This window comes from Hyperolius riggenbachi, chromosome 2 (assembly GCF_040937935.1).
Source record: "Hyperolius riggenbachi isolate aHypRig1 chromosome 2, aHypRig1.pri, whole genome shotgun sequence".
In the NCBI taxonomy this organism is placed as follows: domain Eukaryota; kingdom Metazoa; phylum Chordata; class Amphibia; order Anura; family Hyperoliidae; genus Hyperolius; species Hyperolius riggenbachi.
The window spans coordinates 463,114,913-463,135,149 of NC_090647.1; the positions used below are offsets into that span (position 1 = coordinate 463,114,913).

At 46.9% G+C, this 20,237-nt stretch overlaps 1 protein-coding gene across 1 annotated transcript in view; it reads right to left on the reverse strand.

Annotated features, from left to right (window-relative positions):
* The window catches only part of SUPT6H (SPT6 homolog, histone chaperone and transcription elongation factor), a 76,815-nt gene extending 57,843 nt beyond the window's left edge, over positions 1-18,972 (reverse strand). Inside the window, exon 1 of the mRNA XM_068270151.1 lies at positions 18,813-18,972. The gene's annotated coding sequence lies outside the window, so the exon portion shown is untranslated. The remainder of the gene's footprint in view (positions 1-18,812) is intronic.
* Positions 18,973-20,237: the final 1,265 nt, after the last annotated feature.

Sequence of the window (20,237 nt, forward strand, 5' to 3'; positions counted from 1 at the left end):
GTCATTTGTGGGGTGTGTTTACTGTCCTGACATTTTGGGGGGTGCTAAATTGTAAGCACCCCTGTAAAGCCTAAAGGTGCTCATTGGACTTTGGGCCCCTTAGCGCAGTTAGGCTGCAAAAAAGTGCCACACGTGGTATTGTCAAACTCAGGAGAAGTAGTATAATGTGTTTTGAGGTGTATTTTTACACATACCCATGCTGGGTGGGAGAAATATCTCTGTAAATGACAATTGTTTGATTTTTTTTTTTACACACAATTGTCCATGCACAGAGATATTTCTCCCACCCAGCATGGGTGTGTGTAAAAAAACACCCCAAAACACATTATACTACTTTTCCTGAGTACGGCGGTACCACATGTGACACTTTTTTGCAGCCTAGGTGCGCTAAGGGGCCCAACGTCCTATTCACAGGTCATTTTGAGGCATTTGTTTTCTAGACTACTCCTCACGGTTTAGGGCCCCTAAAATGCCAGGGCAGTATAGGAACCCCACAAGTGACCCCATTTTAGAAAGAAGACACCCCAAGGTATTCCGTTAGGTGTATGGCGAGTTCATAGAAGATTTTATTTTTGTCACAAGTTAGTGAAAATTGACACTTTGTGAAAAAAAACAAAAAAACAATTTCCGCTAACTTGACAAAAAATAAAATCTTCTATGAACTTGTCATACACCTAACAGAATACCTTGGGGTGTCTTTTTCTAAAATGGGGTCACTTGTGGGGTTCCTATACCGCCCTGGCATTTTACGGGCCCAAAACCGTGAGCAGTCTGGAAACCAAAAGGTCACAAAATGACTGTTCAGGGGTATAAGCATCTGCAAATTTTGATGACAGGTGGTCTATGAGGGGGCGAATTTTGTGGAACCGGTCATAAGCAGGGTGGCCTTTTAGATGACAGGTTGTATTGGGCCTGATCTGATGGATAGGAGTGCTAGGGGGTGACAGGAGGTGATTGATGGGTGTCTCAGGGGGTGGTTAGAGGGGAAAATAGATGCAATCAATGCACTGGGGAGGTGATCGGAAGGGGGTCTGAGGGGGATCTGAGGGTTTGGCCGAGTGATCAGGAGCCAACACGGGGCAAATTAGGGCGTAATCTGATGGGTAGGTGTGCTAGGGGGTGACGGGAGGTGATTGATGGGTGTCTCAAGGTGTGATTAGTGGGGGGGATAGATGCAAGTAATGCACTGGCGAGGTGATCAGGGCTGGGGTCTGAGGGTGTGGGCGGGTAATTGAGTGCCCTAGGGGCAGATAGGGGTCTAATCTGATAGGTAGCAGTGACAGGGGGTGATTGATGGGTAATTAGTGAGTGTTTAGGGTAGAGAACAGATGTAAACAATGCACTCGGGAGGTGATCTGACGTCGGATCTGCGAGCGATCTATTGGTGTGGGTGGGTGATCAGAGTGCCCGCAAGGGGCAGGTTAGGGGCTGATTGATGGGTGGCAGTGACAGGGGGTGATTGATGGGTGATTGACAGGTGGTCAGGGGGATAGATGCATACAGTACACAGGAGGGGGGTGTCTGGGGGGGGGGGGGTGATCAGGAGGGAGCAGGGGGCAGTTTAGGGAATAAAAAAAAAAAATAGCGTTGACAGATTGTGACAGGGAGTGATTGATGGGTGATTAGGGGGGGTGATTGGGTGCAAACAGTGGTCTGGGGGGTGGGCAGGGGGGGGGGGGGTCTGAGGGGTGCTGTGGGCGATCAGGGGGCGGGGGGGGGGGGGAAATCAGTGTGCTTGGGTGCAGACTAGGGTGGCTGCAGCCTGCCCTGGTGGTCCCTCGGACACTGGGACCACCAGGGCAGGAGGCAGCCTGTATAATACACTTTGTATACATTACAAAGTGTATTATACACTTTGTATGCGGCGATCCGGGTGCTAGTAACCCGCCGGCGTTTCCGAACGGCCGGCGGGTTACAGCGCGAGGTGGGCGGAGCCAGTCCCCGGCGGCCGATCGCGTCACGAATGACGCGATCGCGCCGCCCATGCCCCTACAAGGACCGCCACCTTTGGGCATGAGCTGGTCCTTGCGGGATCCACTTTCCGTCCGCCCCTGTGCGTTAGGCGGTTGGGAAGTGGTTAAAAGGGAAGATCTGCGGTGGGGGGAAAAAATAAAAATGCACATCCATTTACCTGGGGCTTCCTCCAGCCCGTGGCAGGTAGGACGTGCCCTCGCCGCCACTCTACAGGCTCCCGGTCGCCTCCGGTGGCGCACCCGACCTGGCCAGGCCGGCTGCCAGGTCGGGCTCTTATGCGCTCCAAAATGCGCCTCACGCGGGCGCGCTGACGTCATCGGACGTTCTCCGGGCTGTACTGCGCAGGAGGAGCAGAATCTAAGCCAAGACGATTCAGCACTCCAGATCTGCCAGCAAAACATTGAGACGGCCATATTCATGCTAGATACTCAATAGTAATGACCCGAACAGCCAGCCTTCCAACAGTCCCCCAGTAGATAACAGTGATCCCTAGCGCTGGAATCAGTACACACTCTCTCTCTCTCTCTGGAGTAGACTGCCTATTAACTTCCCAACTTGCTGCATGAGTAATTATCCAATTCCCACATCACATCCTCTGCTAGGAACCCTTGAGAAAAGCTGTACATTGTACGCAAACTGTAACAAAGCTCGCCACTGGTCCCTGCACTGTATAGTGCTGAATACAGAGGACTGTCTTTATACACTCACCTGCCACTTTATTAGGTACACCTGTCCAACTGCTTGTTAACACAAGACTTAAGGTAGCCATACACTGGTCGATGTGCCATTAGATCGACCAGCTGACAGATCCCTATCTGATCGAATCTGATCAGAGAGGGATCGTATGACTGCCTTTACTGCAAACAGATTGTGAATCGATTTCAGCCTGAAACCGATTCACCATCTGCTGAGCTGCTCCTGCCGCCTGTCCCCTCCCCGTATACATTACCTGATGCTGGCTCCGGGTCCTCTTCTCCGCATTGCACGGCTCTGTTCCGGCTCCATTACGGCGCTTCCTGTGTTACTCCGTGACCAGGAAGTTCAAATAGAGCGCCCTCTATTAGAACTTCCTGGTCACTGCAGTGACACAGGAAGCGCTGGGATGGATGGAGCCGGAACAGAGCCGTGCAGCACGGAGAAGACGCCCGGGAGCCAGCCTCAGGTAATGTATACCTGATTGGATCGGCCGCCGCTAGCGACGCGCACTTTACCCGCAGGCGATCGAGGGTAATTTCCCGCACGGCGCGATCGACGGACCGATCCGATTCCGGGAGGGAATCGGATCGGCGGCTGCGTTTACCGCGAACGATTGGCAGCAGATTCGATCCCAGGATCGAATCTGCTGTCGAAACGGCCGGGAATCGAGCCAGTGTATGGCTACCTTAATTGCTGAAGTTAAAATAGAGCTTCAGCATGGGAAAGTAATGGGATTTAAAGAGAACCCAAGGCGGCATGAAGAAAAAAAAATAAAAATAAAAAAAAAGCTTCCCAAGTCCTCCTCCAGACCACAGCTGCTGCCTGGGACCCTCTTAAAGTGTGTACAAGCATGACCGTACTGTGCCTGTGTGAGTACAGCCATGCCTGCTAACTAAGCTGAAGTTGCTTGTATAGGAGTGGCTTCAGTTTTATGTGCAGGCACTGCCATACTCACGCAGGTGCAGCACAGGCATGCTCATAGAGGAGGAGGAGGAGGAGGAGGAGGAGGAGGAGGAGGGGAGGGGGGGGGTTATAAGCACTTGCTTAAAGTGGACCCAAATTAAAAATACAAGATTTCAGAAATAAAATCTATTTTTTAAATTATAATAATAAATAGCAGCCTTTTTTCAGCTACCTGATGACAAATATAAAATATTTTACATTTATTGGAGGAATCCCTCCCTTCCTTTCATATTGCCGGGACAGAATCCGGCAGACTGGTGGAGTAGGAGGTGTCCGGCAAAGGAGGAATTGCTAATGGCTGCCACCTGTATAACCCTAGTTATGCAAAGAGAAGGGTGAAAAGCATGCACTGAAATGCTCATAGGCTTGAAGGAAAGTGTATTTATCTTTGTACGTGTCAGAGTGGTGCAACTAAATATTTTGAATTAAAAAAAAAAATGTTTGGTTTGGGTCCGCTTTAAAAGTGAGCAAAGTGTCTGCACAGCCTCAGCTCTCCAATGTCACTCGAGTCATCAGGTCCCCATCAGGCAACATTGGTTGAGCATGTAATCAAACATCTGTTCCTTCTACTTTGTGAGTCACACCTGGGTGACCTGCTCAGCTACTGAATTTTGGTTTCAGATGGACTTTAAAATTACAACTGGCACCTAAATTCTGGACTCAAAAGTTATAACTAGCAAGAAGTCTAAAATTCACCTAATATAGATATTACAGTTCCACAAGAACATGACTGAGCAGAACCAGAAATTTGGATGGATTAATCAAGTTCAGGAGCTGCTGGTCAATTAGTCAAGAATTCATTAATCTGTTTAGCCCCTTGAAAAACTGTAGTATATGCCATGCAATAAGTATACTAGTCTAATTTTAAAGTTCATTACCAGGCAAAAATATTAGCCATTTAGTCACCATGTATTTAGCCCCTTGGCTTTTTCTACATTCATACATGTCAAAGCAGAACGGTACTTTTCAAGTGTTCTTACATGTAAGGGTGCATGCACACAGTGTGGAAGGAGGAAGCATCGTAGCCACGTGAAGTGCAACATAGACTGCAACACCATGACCCTCTATTGGCGCTGGCCAATAGGATCATGCCACCAAAGCAACCTGTGTGCCGGTCACCAATGGAAAGGTGTCCAATCTGTCCAGAGAAGAGCTCCTAAAATGGGAACCCTCAGTCAGAAACAATCCGCCTAGGGGAGCACCCCTGTGGGACGCAGTCACTGCCCACAGCAAACATCAGCTCAACATTGCCGAGGGGGCCCGAGCAAACAGTCACAGAAGGAGAAGGGCTGGTTCATTTGCGCGGGTCAATAGTAAAGGCCTACCCTCTCCGTCTCTGCTAGCGAATGTTTGCTTACTCCCCAACAAAGTGGACGAGCTACTCCTGCTCCTACTCCTCAGCAGCAAACCCTCGATTGGCAGGAACACCTCAGGTCTCTGCTTTACTGAGACAACCTTCTCTCCGGGAAAAGAGAGGTGGAGGGCATTTGCTTCTACATAAACTCCACCTGGTGCACAAATACCACCACCGTTAGCAAGGTCTGCACCCCGGATGTGGAGTTCCTAGCCATAAACTGCAGCCACAGTACTCTCCCATGGAGTTCTTCTCCCTTGTTCTTGTTGGGGTATATATTCCCCTTGGCACTAACAACAGGACTGCCCTGCAAGCATTTAGCAACAGCATTTCAAGGTGGGAAAAAACCCTCCGTGAAGCTCTCTTCATCATCCTGGGCGACTTCAATAATGCAAACCTGCGACATGAGATGCCCCACTATAAGAAACACATCACCTGTGCCACCAGACACCGCAACACCCTGGACCACTGCCAAACAGTCCACAAGAAAGCATACAAGGCCATCCAAGAAGCCCCCCTGGAGAGTTCCAATCACAACCTAATCCATCTGATCCCCACCTACAAAAGACACCCACCCTGGATGAATGGTCAGAGATTGTCACTTCTTACATCAGTTTCTGTGAAGAAACATGTAGCCCTCCAAGATCTTTAAGGTCTACCCCAAAAACAAGTCCTGGTTCAGCAACAAGCTGCGCTGGCTCCGGGAATGTAAGGAGGAAGCACACAAGTCTTGCTCCCCAGAGTTCAGGGATGCCAGAAATGCCCCGAAATGTGAACTGCGAGCTGCAAAGAAGGTCCACTCAGTCAAGCTAGGTCACTGACTCCAGTCCAACAGTTCGTGAGATATATGGAAAGGTCTTAGAGTGGCCACAAACTTCAAACTCACTCCCCCAACTTGTGACCCCTAGCATCTAACTGGACAAGGAGCTCAACGAGTTCTAATTCGGATTTAAAGAGAATCTGTATTGTTAAAATCGCACAAAAGTAAACATACCAGTGCGTTAGGGGACATCTCCTATTACCCTCTGTCACAATTTCGCCGCTACTCGCCGCATTAAAAGTGGTTAACCACTTCACCACTGAGGGGTTTTACCCCCTGACCACCAGAGCAATTTTCACCTTTCAGCGCTCCTTCCATTCATTCGTCTATAACTTTATTATTACTTATCCCAATGAAATGAACTATATCTTGTTTTTTTTTGCCACCAATTAGGCTTTCTTTAGGTGGGACATTATGCCAAGAATTATTTTATTCTAAATGTGTTTTAATGGGGAAATAGGAAAAAATGTGGGAAAAAATTATTATTTTTCAGTTTTCGGCCATTATAGTTTTTAAATAAAGCATGCTACTGTAATTAAAACCCATGAAATGTATTAACCCATTTGTCCCGGTTATAAAACCATTTAAATTATGTCCCTATCACAATGTTTGGCGATAATATTTTATTTGGAAATAAAGGTGCATTTTTTTCAGTTTTGCATCCATCCCTAATTACAAGCCCGCAGTTTATAAAGTAACAGTGTTATACCCTCTTGACATAAATATTTAAAAAAAGTTCAGTCCCTAAGGTAACTATTTATGTTTTTTTTTTTATTGTATTTTTTTTTTTTTTTTTTAATTACAAAAAATAAATAAAAATTGGGGAGTGTGGGAGGTAATGAGTTAATTTATTGTGTAAATGTAATGTTTGTATATGTAAAATGCTTTTAGGGTGTAGTTTACTATATGGCCACAAGATGGCCACAGAGTGTTTGTTTACATGCGACCTGTAAGCGTCCGGAAGGACGCTTACAGGAAGCAGTAGGAGGCTGGGAGACGCACAATGATCTCGCTGTTTCTGAAAGAAGCAGCAGATCATTGCGGGGGCTAGATCAACGAACGGGAATGGCTTTTCCCGTTCATTGATCTCCGGGCGAGCGGGCGGCGGCGTGCACGAGCGGCGGGTGCGCGCGCACGAGCGGCGGGAGCGCGCGCACGAGCGGCGGTAGCGCGGAAGGTACGGATTTCTCCGTCCCTGGTTTTTAGGAGGGAAAAAAGGGGCGGAGAAATTCGTACCGCTGGGGGTAAAGTGGTTAAAAACAGTTTTAAAAAGTTTGTTTATAAACAAACAAAATGGCCACCAAAACAGGAAGTAGGTAGATGTACAGTATGTCCACACATAGAAAATACATTCATACACAAGCAGGCTGTATACACCTTTCCTTTTGAATCTCAAGAGATCATTTGTGTGTTTCTTTCCCCCTGCAGCTATCTTCCACTGAAGTGTCAGGCTGTTTCTTCCTGCAGAGTGCAGACAGCTCTGACTGTATGTAATTCCTCAGTATGTGAAAGCCCAGCCAGCTCAGAGGAGGATTTATCCAGCTTATAAAAGATAAGAGAGAAGAGAGAAGCTGCTCTAATCTAAATAATACACAGGCAGTGTACAGAGAGGGGCCTGGAGGAGGGAGATGCATCACAGAACCACAACACTGAAGAACTTGGCAGCCTTCCAGACGCAGGCTGACAAGTCTGACAAGAGAGAGATAAGTTGATTTATTACAGAGATGGTGATAGTAGAACGTGCTGCAGTAAGCCAGAACACCTTAGAATAGCTTTTGGAACTTGTAGGATGATAAAAAACAGGATGCAATTTTTGTTACGGAGTCTCTTTAACCACTTGAGGACCGCCCCCAGCCGATGGGCGGCGGCAAAGTCCGGGCCCAAACGACCGCAATACGCCCATCGGCGGGGGCGGCTGCGGGAGTGGCTATGCGGCGATCGCGTCATTCGTGACGCGATCAGCCGCCGGGGACTGGCTCCGCCCACCGCTCGTAATAACCCGCCGGCCGTTCGGAAGCGCCGGCGGGTTACTAGCACCCGGATCGCCGCTGCACATATGTATAATAGGCTTTGTAATGTATACAAAGCCTATTATACTGGCTGCCTCCTGCCCTGGTGGTCCCAGTGTCCGAGGGACCACCAGGGCAGGCTGCAGCCACCCTAGTCTGCACCCAAGCACACTGATTTCCCCCCCACTGCCCCCTGATCGCCCACAGCACCCCTCAGACCCCCCCCCTGCCCACCCCCCAGACCACTGTTTGCACCCAGTCACCCCCCTAATCACCCATCAATCACTCCCTGTCACTATCTGTCAACGCTATTTTTTTTTTATCTCCCCCCTGCCCACTGCCCCCTCCTGATCACCCCCCACCCCTCAGATTCTCCCCAGACCCCCCCCCCCCCCCCCCCCGTGTACTGTATGCATCTATCCCCCCTGATCACCTGTCAATCACCTGTCAATCACCCGTCAATCACCCCTGTCACTGCCACCCATCAATCAGCCCCTAACCTGCCCCTTGCGGGCAATCTGATCACCCCCCCACACCAATAGATCGCCCGCAGATCTGACATCAGATCACCTCCCAAATCCATTGTTTACATCTATTCTCTCCTCTAAACACCCACTAATTACCCATCAATCACCCATCAATCACCCCCTATCACCACCTGTCACTGTTACCCATCAGATTAGACCCTAATCTACCCCTTGCGGGCACCCAATCACCCGCCCACACGCTCAGATTGCCCTCAGACCCCCCCTTATCAATTCGCCAGTGCAATATTTACATCTGTTATTCCCTGTAATAACCCACTGATCACCTGTCAATCACCTATCAATCACCCCCTGTCACTGCCACCCATCAATCACCCCCTGTCACTGCCACCCATCAATCAGCCCCTAACCTGCCCCTTGCGGGCAATCTGATCACCCACCCACACCAATAGATCGCCCGCAGATCCGACATCAGATCACCTCCCAAGTGCAGTGTATACATCTCTTCTCTCCTCTAAACACCCACTAATTACCCATCAATCACCCCCTATCACCACCTGTCACTGTTACCCATCAGATTAGACCCTAATCTGCCCCTTGCGGGCACCCAATCACCCGCCCACACGCTCAGATTGCCCTCAGACCCCCCCTTATCAATTCGCCAGTGCAATATTTACATCTGTTATTCCCTGTAATAACCCACTGATCACCTGTCAATCACCTATCAATCACCCCCTGTCACTGCCACCCATCAATCACCCCCTGTCACTGCCACCCATCAATCACCCCCTGTCACTGCCACCCATCAATCACCCCCTGTCACTGCCACCCATCAATCAGCCCCTAACCTGCCCCTTGCGGGCAATCTGATCACCCACCCACACCAATAGATCGCCCGCAGATCCGACATCAGATCACCTCCCAAGTGCAGTGTTTACATCTCTTCTCTCCTCTAAACACCCACTAATTACCCATCAATCACCCCCTATCACCACCTGTCACGGTTACCCATCAGATTAGACCCTAATCTGCCCCTTGCGGGCACCCAATCACCCGCCCACACCTCAGAACGTCCTCAGACCCCAGCCCTGATCACCTCGCTAGTGCATTGCTTGCATCTATTTCCCCCCTCTAATCACACCTTGAGACACCCATCAATCACCTCCTGTCACCCCCTCACACACCTACCCATCAGATCAGGCCCTAATTTGCCCTGTGTGGGCTCCTGATCACTCGGCCAAACCCTCAGATCCCCCTCAGACTGCCTTCCGATCACCTCCCCAGTGCATTGATTGCATCTATTTTCCCCTCTAACCGCCCCCTGAGACACCCATCAATCACCTCCTGTCACCCCCCTAGCACTCCTATCCATCAGATCAGGCCCAAAACATCCTGTCATCTAAGAGGCCACCCTGCTTATGAAAGGTTCCACAAAATTTGCCCCCTCATAGACCACCTGTCATCAAAATTTGCAGATGCTTATACCCCTGAACAGTCATTTTGAGAAATTTGGTTTCCAGACTACTCACAGTTTTGGGCCCGTAAAATGCCAGGGCAGTATAGGAACCCCACAAGTGACCCCATTTTAGAAAGAAGACACCCCAAGGTATTCTGTTAGGTGTATGATGAGTTCATAGAAGATTTTATTTTTTGTCAAAAGTTAGCGGAAATTGGATTTTTATTGTTTTTTTCACAAAGTGTCATTTTTCACTAACTTGTGACAAAAAATAAAATCTTCTATGAACTCACCATACCCCTAACGGAATACCTTGGGGTGTCTTCTTTCTAAAATGGGGTCACTTGTGGGGTTCCTATACTGCCCTGGCATTTTAGGGGCCCTAAACCGTGAGGAGTAGTCTAGAAAACAAATGCCTCAAAATGACCTGTGAATAGGACGTTGGGCCCCTTAGCGCACCTAGGCTGCAAAAAAGTGTCACACATGTGGTATCGCCATACTCAGAAGAAGTAGTATAATGTGTTTTGTGGTGTATTTTTACACATACCCATGCTGGGTGGGAGAAATCTCTCTGTAAATGGACAATTGTGTGTAAAAAAAATCAAAAATGTGTCATTTACAGAGATATTTCTCCCACTCAGCATGGTTATATGTAAAAATACACCACAAAACACATTATACTACTTCTTCTGAGTACGGCGATACCACATGTGTGACACTTTTTTGCAGCCTAACTGTGCTAAGGGGCCCAAAGTCCAATGAGTACCTTTAGGATTTCACAGGTCATTTTGAGACATTTGGGTTCAAGACTACTCCTCACGGTTTAGGGCCCCTAAAATGCCAGGGCAGTATAGGAACCCCACAAGTGACCCCATTTTAGAAAGAAGACACCCAAGGTATTCTGTTAGGTGTATGATGAGTTCATAGAAGATTTTATTTTTTGTCACAAGTTAGCGGAAATTGATATGTATTGTTTTTTTTTTCACAAAGTGTCATTTTCCGCTAACTTGTGACAAAAAAAAAAAATCTTCTATGAACTCACCATACTCCTAACAGAATACCTTGGGGTGTCTTCTTTCTAAAATGGGGTCACTTGTGGGGTTCCTATACTGCCCTGGCATTTTAGGGGCCCTTAACCGTGAGCAGTAGTCTAGAATCCAAATGCCTCAAAATGACCTGTGAATAGGACGTTAGGCCCCTTAGCGCACCTAGGTTGCAAAAAAGTGTCACACATGTGGTATCGCCGTACTCAGAAGAAGTAGTATATTGTGTTTTGGGGTGTATTTTTACACATACCCATGCTGGGTGGGAGAAATCTCTCTGTAAATGGACAATTGTGTGTAAAAAAAAATCAAACAATTGTCATTTACAGAGATCTTTCTCCCACCCAGCATGGGTATGTGTAAAAATACACCCCAAAACACATTATACTACTTCTCCTGAGTACGGCGGTACCACATGTGTGGCACTTTTTTGCACCCTAAGAGGCCCAAAGTCCAATGAGTACCTTTAGGATTTCACAGGTCATTTTGCGACATTTGGTTTCAAGACTACTCCTCACGGTTTAGGGCCCCTAAAATGCCAGGGCAGTATAGGAACCCCACAAATGACCCCATTTTAGAAAGAAGACACCCCAAGGTATTCCGTTAGGAGTATGGTGAGTTCATAGAAGATTTTATTTTTTGTCACAAGTTAGCGGAAAATGACACTTTGTGAAAAAAAAAACAATTAAAATCACTTTCCGCTAACTTGTGACAAAAAAAAAAAATCTATGAACTCACCATCCTCCTAACGGAATACCTTGGGGTGTCTTCTTTCTAAAATGGGGTAATTTGTGGGGTTCCTATACTGTCCTGGCATTTTAGGGGCCCTAAACCGTGAGGAGTAGTCTTGAAACGAAATTTCTCAAAATGACCTGTGAAATCCTAAAGGTACTCATTGAACTTTGGGCCCCTTAGCGCAGTTAGGGTGCAAAAAAGTGCCACACATGTGGTATCGCCGTACTCAGGAGAAGTAGTATAATGTGTTTTGGGGTGTATTTTTACACATACCCATGCTGAGTGGGAGAAATATCTCTATAAATAGACAATTGTGTGTAAAAAAAATTAAACAATTGTCATTTACGGAGATATTTCTCCCACCCAGCATGGGTATGTGTAAAAATACACCCCAAAACACATTATACTACTTCTCCTGAGTACGGCAATACCACATGTGTGGCACTTTTTTGCAGCCTAACTGCGCTAAGGGGCCAAAAGTCCAATGAGCATCTTTAGGCTTTACAGGGGTGCTTACAATTAGGCACCCCCCAAAATGCCAGGACAGTGAACACACCCCACAAATGACCCCATTTTGGAAAGTAGACACTTCAAGGTATTCAGAGAGGAGCATAGTGAGTCTGTGGCAGATTTCATTTTTTTTTGTCGCAAGTTAGAAGAAATGGAAACTTTTTTTTTTTCTTTTTTTTGTCAGAAAGTGTCATTTTCCGCTAACTTGTGACAAAAAATAAAATCTTCTATGAACTCACCATGCCTCTCACTGAATACTTTGGGATGTCTTCTTTCCAAAATGGGGTCATTTGGGGGGTATTTGTACTATCCTGGAATTTTAGCCCCTCATGAAACCTGACAGGTGCGCAGAAAAGTCAGAGATGCTTGAAAATGGGAAAATTCACTTTTGGCACCATAGTTTGTAAACGCTATAACTTTTACCCAATCCAATAAATATACACTGAATGGTTTTTTTTTATCAAAGACATGTAGCAGAATAACTTTCGCGCTCAAATGTATAGGAAATTTTACTTTATTTGAAAAATGTCAGCACAGCAAGTTAAAAAAGTCATTTTTTTGCCAAAATTCATGTCTTTTTTGATGAATATAATAAAAACTAAAACTCGCAGCAGCAATCAAATAGCAGCAAAAGAAAGCTGTATTAGTGACAAGAAAAGGAGGTAAAATTCATTTAGGTGGTAGGTTGTATGACCGAGCAATAAACCGTGAAAGCTGCAGTGGTCTGAATGGAGAAAAAGGCTCTGGTCCTTAAGGGGCGAAAAGACTGTGGTCCTGAAGTGGTTAAGCACCAGTCGAAGCAACTCGCGGCCCTGGGGTCCACGACTATGGCACTTTCCCCACTGGAAAGCTGTGGCGCCACTGTGCCGGTTGCAGTCCAGGAAGCAGAAGTTCTTAAGCTCCTCCGCATGCTCAACTCCAGGAAAACCTCAGGACCGGATGGCGTGTCATCAATCTGCCTAAGAAACTCTGCAGATCAGCTAGCTCCCGTGCTCACCTCCTTACGCAAGAGGTTGCTATCGGAAGGTACAGTTCCCTCCTGTTTCAAGAGGTCCACTATCATACCAGTCCTCAAAAAGCTGGGCAACACAGATCACAAGAACTTCAGACCCATGGCTTTAAATCCCACTATCATGAATATCCTCGAACGACTAGTCCTCGCTCACCTGAAGCACTCCACCAACACCCTCCTTGACCCACTTCATTCAGCATACAGGGCTAACAGGTCTTTAGAGGATGCACCTCAATAGACCCGACTCCTAAGCCAGGACCCTGTTCCTGGACTTTAGCTCTGCTTTTATCGCAATCTGCCCAGACATCTTGCTCGACAACCTGGTGCAGCTCAGCGTTTACACCAGTCGTTGCACAATGGTCAAGAGCTCTGAAACAAAACGCTACAGGTCAAGCTCAGTAACTCGTAGAGAAGGAACAGAGGTGCCAACAGGAAAAAATAAACTAAATTTAAAAAAAAAAAAATGCTTGGGAGGCAGCAATGAACTTACCTCCAAAAAGCAGATCCAATGACTCAATTTCAAAAAGACAAATGTATTGTATACTCCCAAAAAAGTGCTGCTACGCGTTTCGCAGGTATAACTAGCTTCATCAGACAATAAACAACATGTAGTCAGTGATGCACCTGGCGACTCTGTGTGGCAGGGCATGCTGTTTATACCCGTATTTAGTGCCTTATGAAACAGGTCATACCTGTGAAACGTGTTGCATTGTTTGAGAGTATACAATAAATGTATGTATTTTAGAAATTGACAGTCATCGTATCTGCTTTTAGGAGGTACAGGGGTTGGACAAAATAATGGAAACACCTTGAAAATCAACAAAATATATTTTAATATGGTGTAGGTCCACCTTTTGCGGCAATTACAGCCTCAATTCTCAGAGGTATTGATTCATACAAATTTAGAATTGTTTCCAAAGGAATTTTAGCCCATTCTTCAGTTAAAACACCCTCCAGTTCTGTTAGAGACGATGGCGGCGGAAATCGACTTCTTACTTGAATCTCTAATAACAACCATAAATGCTCAATAATGTTGAGATCTGGGAATTGTGGTGGCCAGATGAGATGCTCAACTTCATTAGAATGTTCCTTGTGCCATTCTTTGACAATTTTAGCTGTATGGATTTGGGAATTATCATCGTGAAAGAAAGCATTCCCCTCTGGAAACAGTTCTTGAACCATAACATGAACTTGGTCGCCCAAAATTCTTAAATAGTCTAGGCTGTTAATTCTTCTATGAAGGGAAATCATTGGCCCAGCGGATTTCCAAGAAATGGCACCCCAGATCATCACAGAACCCCCGCCATGTTTTACGGTTGGGAGAAGGCAGTCTGGATGATATGCTTCTTTCGGCTGTCTCCAAACGTACACTCAGCCAGAGGTCGGAAATAAGGTAAACAACGATACGTCAGAGAAAATCACATTTTTCCACTGCTCGAGAACAGGTCTAATCTCCTCACCTGCATGGACAGTGGTTATCTGGAAGGTAACCCTGGTTTGTGAATATACTATTCTCACACCAACATTCACCCATTTTCAGTACATACTACACTATATTAGGATCTCTGTGTTCTTTTTGTAAGCTCGGTAACTGCTCCTCCAGAATGAGAACTACCAATACATGTGCTCCACAGGGGTGTGCACTGTCCCCGCTTCTGTTCTCCCTGTACACCAATAACTGCACCTCATCCGCTGAATCCATTAAAGTAATCAAATACGCTGATGACACAACTATCATCAAACTCATTGGCAGCAATGGAGAGCACGATTATTGCAGCGAAATTGACTGTTGATACCAGGAAACACCCATCCACACTCCCATCAGTCCATTTAGGCGAGCCAGAGTTCTCCAGGGTATCATCCAGGGCTGTGTAGTCAGAGTAATTTTGGGTGCCTGGAGTCGGAGCTGGAGTCAGTGGTTTCATTAACGGAGAAGTCCGAAGATTTTTGTACCGACTAGTTACAGTATAATACGCTTTGTAATGTATACAAAGCGTATTATACAGGCTGCCTCCTGCCCTGGTGGTCCCAGTGATCGAGGGATCACCAGGGCAGGTTGCAGCTGTGCAAGTAAACACAGCAGCACACTGATCCTGCCCCCTGATCGCCCACAGCACCCCTCAGACCCCCCCCCCCCCCGATCACCCCCTCAGACCCCTGTTTGCACTAAATCACCCATCAATCACTCCCTGTCTCTGTCATTGCTATATTTTAGATTAGGTCTCAAACTGCCCCCTGGGGGCTCCTGATCACCCCCCCCCCACACGCCCTCAGATCCTCCCCAGACCCCCCACCCCTGTGTACTGTATACATCTATTCTCCCCTGTAATCACCCACTGATCACCTGTCAATCACCCATCAATCACCCCCTGTCACCAAATATCACTGCTACCCAGCCCCTTGCGGGCACCCAATCACCCGCCCACACCCTCAGATCGCCTTCCAGACCCCCCCTGATCACCTCGCCAGTGCATTGCTTGCATCTATTCTCCCCTCTAATCACACCCTGATCACATATCAATCACCCCGTCACCCCCTGTCACTGCTACCCACCAGATCAGACCCTAATCTTCCCCTTGCGGGCACCCAAACACCCGCCCACACCCTCAGACCGCCCTCAGATCAGCCAGACCTTCACTGCTGGTTTGAGGTGGTACAGTTCTTTCCTGATGGCATAGAACGTTCTGGGGCCTCTGTGGCTGCTTTTAGATTTCCAGATTGGTTGATTTACAGACCAAGGTAGGTATATTTGTCAGTTCTGCTGATTTCACAGTCATTTAGTGTAAAGGATGGGCTCTGGGCCGACCTTGTATTTTTCCTCTGGAACACCATGGTTTTGGTTTTCTTCAGATTAATGGGGAGTGCCCATGTTGTGCTGAATTTCTCCAGGATTTCTGGGCTGTCTTGTAGACCTTCTTTAGTTGGCTATAGCAGTAAGAGGTCATCTGTGTACAGTAGGAATTTCACTGTTGCGTCATGTAGGGTGACTCTTGGTGCTAGTGAGGCCTCTAGGCGTTGGACTCAGGCTGAAACCCTGTCTTATCCCCGACCCTGGAGGAAAAAAGGTGTTCTTTTCCCCATTCACTTTCACACTGCACTTGTTCCCAGTGTATGAGCTCTTTATGACATTGTATGTTTTCCCTCCTGTTCCGCTCTCTAGGAGTCTCAGGAACAAACCTGGATGCCACACTGAGTCAAAAGCCTTTTTAAAGTCCACAAAGCAGGCAAATATTTTTCCTTTTCTTCATCTGTGTACATGGTGCTTGATAAGGGTGTGCAGGGTGTAGATGTTGTATCTATTCTGAAGGGAGTTTCCTCTTTCAGGAAAAAAGGAGGGCCAGAGAGGAGGGAGTCAGTTACTTAGCTCAGTAATTTGAAACCTCTGGATGGTCCAGAGACTTCCCACATCATCAGAGAGACCACTGTTTCAGCACAGGGTCCCTTCTCCGTCTTCAGGCCATCCTCTCAGCTGTGGATGAGCACACCCAGACTGTACATGTGCAAGTAATGCCAGGTACACACAATGCAATCTCCCATCAGATAGATGGGTCGATAGATAATTTCCAACATAACCGATCAGATTTCGAATCGTTTTTCTGATAACTTCTATGCAAATTGATCAGAAAAACGATCGGAAATCAGATTGGACCTGTCGGAAATTATCTACTCAACCCATTTATCTGACGGAAAATTGCATGGGGTGTACCCGACTTCAGGTCTGCAAGACCCAAGAAGAACAAGGCCATGTGCAGACCTTACTCATACATGCCCAGTCCAGAAGCTCTCATCCACAGCTGACAGCATGGCCAGAAAAAAAAAGAAAACTTTTGTTGAATAGGTACAGTGGGACCTTGCATTAGAATGGTGGGCTATAGGAGGATCTGGAAAGGCAGCTAAGCCGAGCACCTATTTTACAAACTATATACAATGAACCTACAGCTAAAGCAGATTTGCAAATGGAGTGATCCGAGGGGAAAATGCTCCCTAGCCCCGTCTGTATGCAAGCCTCCATCTTCTCCAGGGATACCTACAGCGCTGCAGTCTGAAGAGCTCACAGGAAATTCAACTGGCTGCAGACGTCCCTAGAGAAGTTGGAGGCGCACATACAGACAGGGTGGCTAGGGAGCAGTAGCTAATATCTGTCTCCCCCCAGACTATTTATTAACCCCCCCCCCTCCCTTCCTTAGGGAGAGGTTTTATATATTTTGTAAAATTTACAATAGGTCCTTGGAACCCTTTAAGGATCCTTCTAGCATGTGTACGGGTTGCTGAGCAGAAAACACCTCCGAAAACTACCTGCACTGTTGGCACATTCGATCAGTTGAAACAAAGATTTACCAGAACCATCTAACCAGTGTGTAGTCGGCAGAATAAAAGCAAGATTAGATCATCCTCCAGGACCAGCCCAGTCTAGCTACCAGGCACAGCTGTATTCCCACTAAGGAAGAGCAGCATCACACAATCATATTATAGGAAGACACATGTATACGTGAAATGGCTGGACAGTCATAAATTCAGGCCTCACTAAAAATAATTCACACAGATCTTGCCACTCCCAGTCTAACCCAGGCATAGGAAGCACAAATAGGAGACCAACATGTCCACCCCCCGCAGGCACGAGATGGATTGCTGGAGGCCGAATTATTGTGTTTTTTAAGCAACTTCGGCTCCGTCTTCTTACGGAGCCGACGTTACTCACTGAGCGCCGCTGTAGAAGTGATTGCCATTATAGTCTATGGCAGTGCCGGCTGCGCCCAAATCTAGCAGTGCTGAAAAGCACTGCTCCGCTCACCTCAGTCATTCGACCACAGCTTTCTCACCAGCCTGTGCTGCACAATTCCAAAAAATGGAGCCTCCACTGCATACTACCATACTACCAGACAACCAAAAGGGAGAACGCAGAGCACATCCAAACTGGGCATACGCATGTAAGATCTGTGCATGACCAGCAAGAACAAGGTCATTCGTTCAGCTTTTTTTTTTTTTTTTAAACTGCCGCACATGCGGAGCTAAGACCTCCAGCTAAGGGAGGTCTGTAAATGGAGTGAACCTAAGGGAAAATGGCAGGCACCATTTACCTTTGGAGATGGTTGCTCCCTAGCCTCCGTCTCTATGTTCTCCTCCATCTCCAGGGATACCTGCAGCTCCGCAGTCTGAAGAGCTTGTGCAGATCTCCCTGGAGAAGATGGTGGTGCACATATAGAGGGGGGGGGGGGGGGGGGCAGGGGAAGCAGCCCCTAAAAGTAGATTATCTGTCCCCAATCAATGGCCCACATTATTTATTAGCTTCCCTTAGGGAGTGGCTCGTTTTATATATTTTGTAAAATAGCTGCTCGGATCCCTCTGAAGAGCTGTCTAGCATGTGTGTGGGTTAGTAAGCATAAAACAACATCTTTACAATACCTAATAGGGTGCTGGAAATCAACACTCCGAAAACCACCTGCACTGTTGGCATCTTCCCTCAGTTAAAACAAAGATTTACCAGAACACCAGTGTGGTCGGCATAAGAAAAGCAAGATTAGGTCATCCACCACGACCAGCCCAGTCTATTCACCAGACACAGCTGTATCCCCACTAGGGCAGCCTCACACACTCATATTATAGGCAGACACACGTATGTGAGATAGCTGGACAGTCCTAACTTCAGGCCTCACTAACATAATTCACACAGCTGTGGCTCTCGCCAATCCAGGCAGAGGAAACAGAAATAGGAGAACACAGTGTCCCCACCCCACAGACACGAGACGGGCCTTACCTCAGTCGTTACACGACAGCCTTCTCTCCGGTACCACCAGCCAGGTCCGCACAGCAGAATTCCAAAAATGGAGGCCCCACTGCCCTACTACGAGACAACCGGAAGGGAGAACACCGAGAAGCCCACCATGACGTCACTTCCTTCGTCAACACCCCACTGCGCCTGCGCATCCTTCCAGCCACTCGTAATGTCTGACAGTGATGTCATAGTGGTGTGTAAAAAACGCACATGCGTAGAGTGATGTATTGCTGATGCAGCCGCGTTGAGGCTGCCAAGGCTTCTGATCATGCGTAGTGAAGGCTAAATTAGAATACAGAGGATCCCCTTATCATCCTGCGGCTAGGTCTCGAAGAATTTCACAGTGCAGTGAATGCACATTGGCCTCCATTCACTATACCATGGCCCATATGCAATTAACTTTTTCTCCTAGGTGATATTTGCTCACCTCGTCAATAAAATGTAATTTAAAGTGACTCAAAGATGAGAATAACTAAAGATTTAATATTTACCCGGGGCTTCCTCCAGCCCCATAAGCTTGTCTGAGTCCCACACCGTGCCCGTTCAGCCGCGATCAGCTCTGGTAACAGCGCAGTCATGTCCGGTCGGAAACAGGAAATTTGGGCGCATGAGGCAGGTGGACAAAAAGGGCGCCGCCATTCACTGCCATAATAAAAATCGTTTAATGGGCGCCCAACAGGAAAAAAGGGCGCCGGAGAAAAATAACGTTTTAAAAGCGGCGCCCGGAGACTTTTAATGTTTTATAACTGCTTCTCATGATTACACATTATTTAATGATTTATAATTTTTTAAACATTATTTTTAAACGAAAAACAGTACAATATTTTTTTAAAACATTATTTTTAAACGAAAAACCGTACAATTTTTTTTAAAACATTATTTTTAAACGAAAAACCACACAATATTTTTTAAAAACGTTATTAATGCTTATCACAGGGGGGTCTTAGATTTAGGCATCACCAGGGGGGTCTTAGGTTTAGGCACCACCAGGGGGTCTTAGGTTTAGGCACTACCAGGGGAGTCTTAGGTTTAGGCACCACCAGGGGGGTCTTAGGTTTAGGCACCACCAGGGGGGTCTTAGGTTTAGGCACCACCAGGGGGGTCTTAGGTTTAGGCACCACCAGGGGGGTCTAGGGGTTAGGGATAGGTACAGGGAGGGTTCTGTGTGAGAGTAGGGTTAGGTATAGCTTTAGTAACATTCTTATTAATGTTTTATAAAACGTTATTATAAATTTCACTTTTTAAACAGGGAAAATTAACGTTTTTACAATTGCCGATTTCATACACATTATTTCATGATGTACAACTTTATAAAACATTATTTTTAAATGAAATATAGCGCAATTTTTTTTAAACGTTATTCATGCTTATCGTTTAAAACCCTGCGCCCTTTTTTCCCGGCGCCCT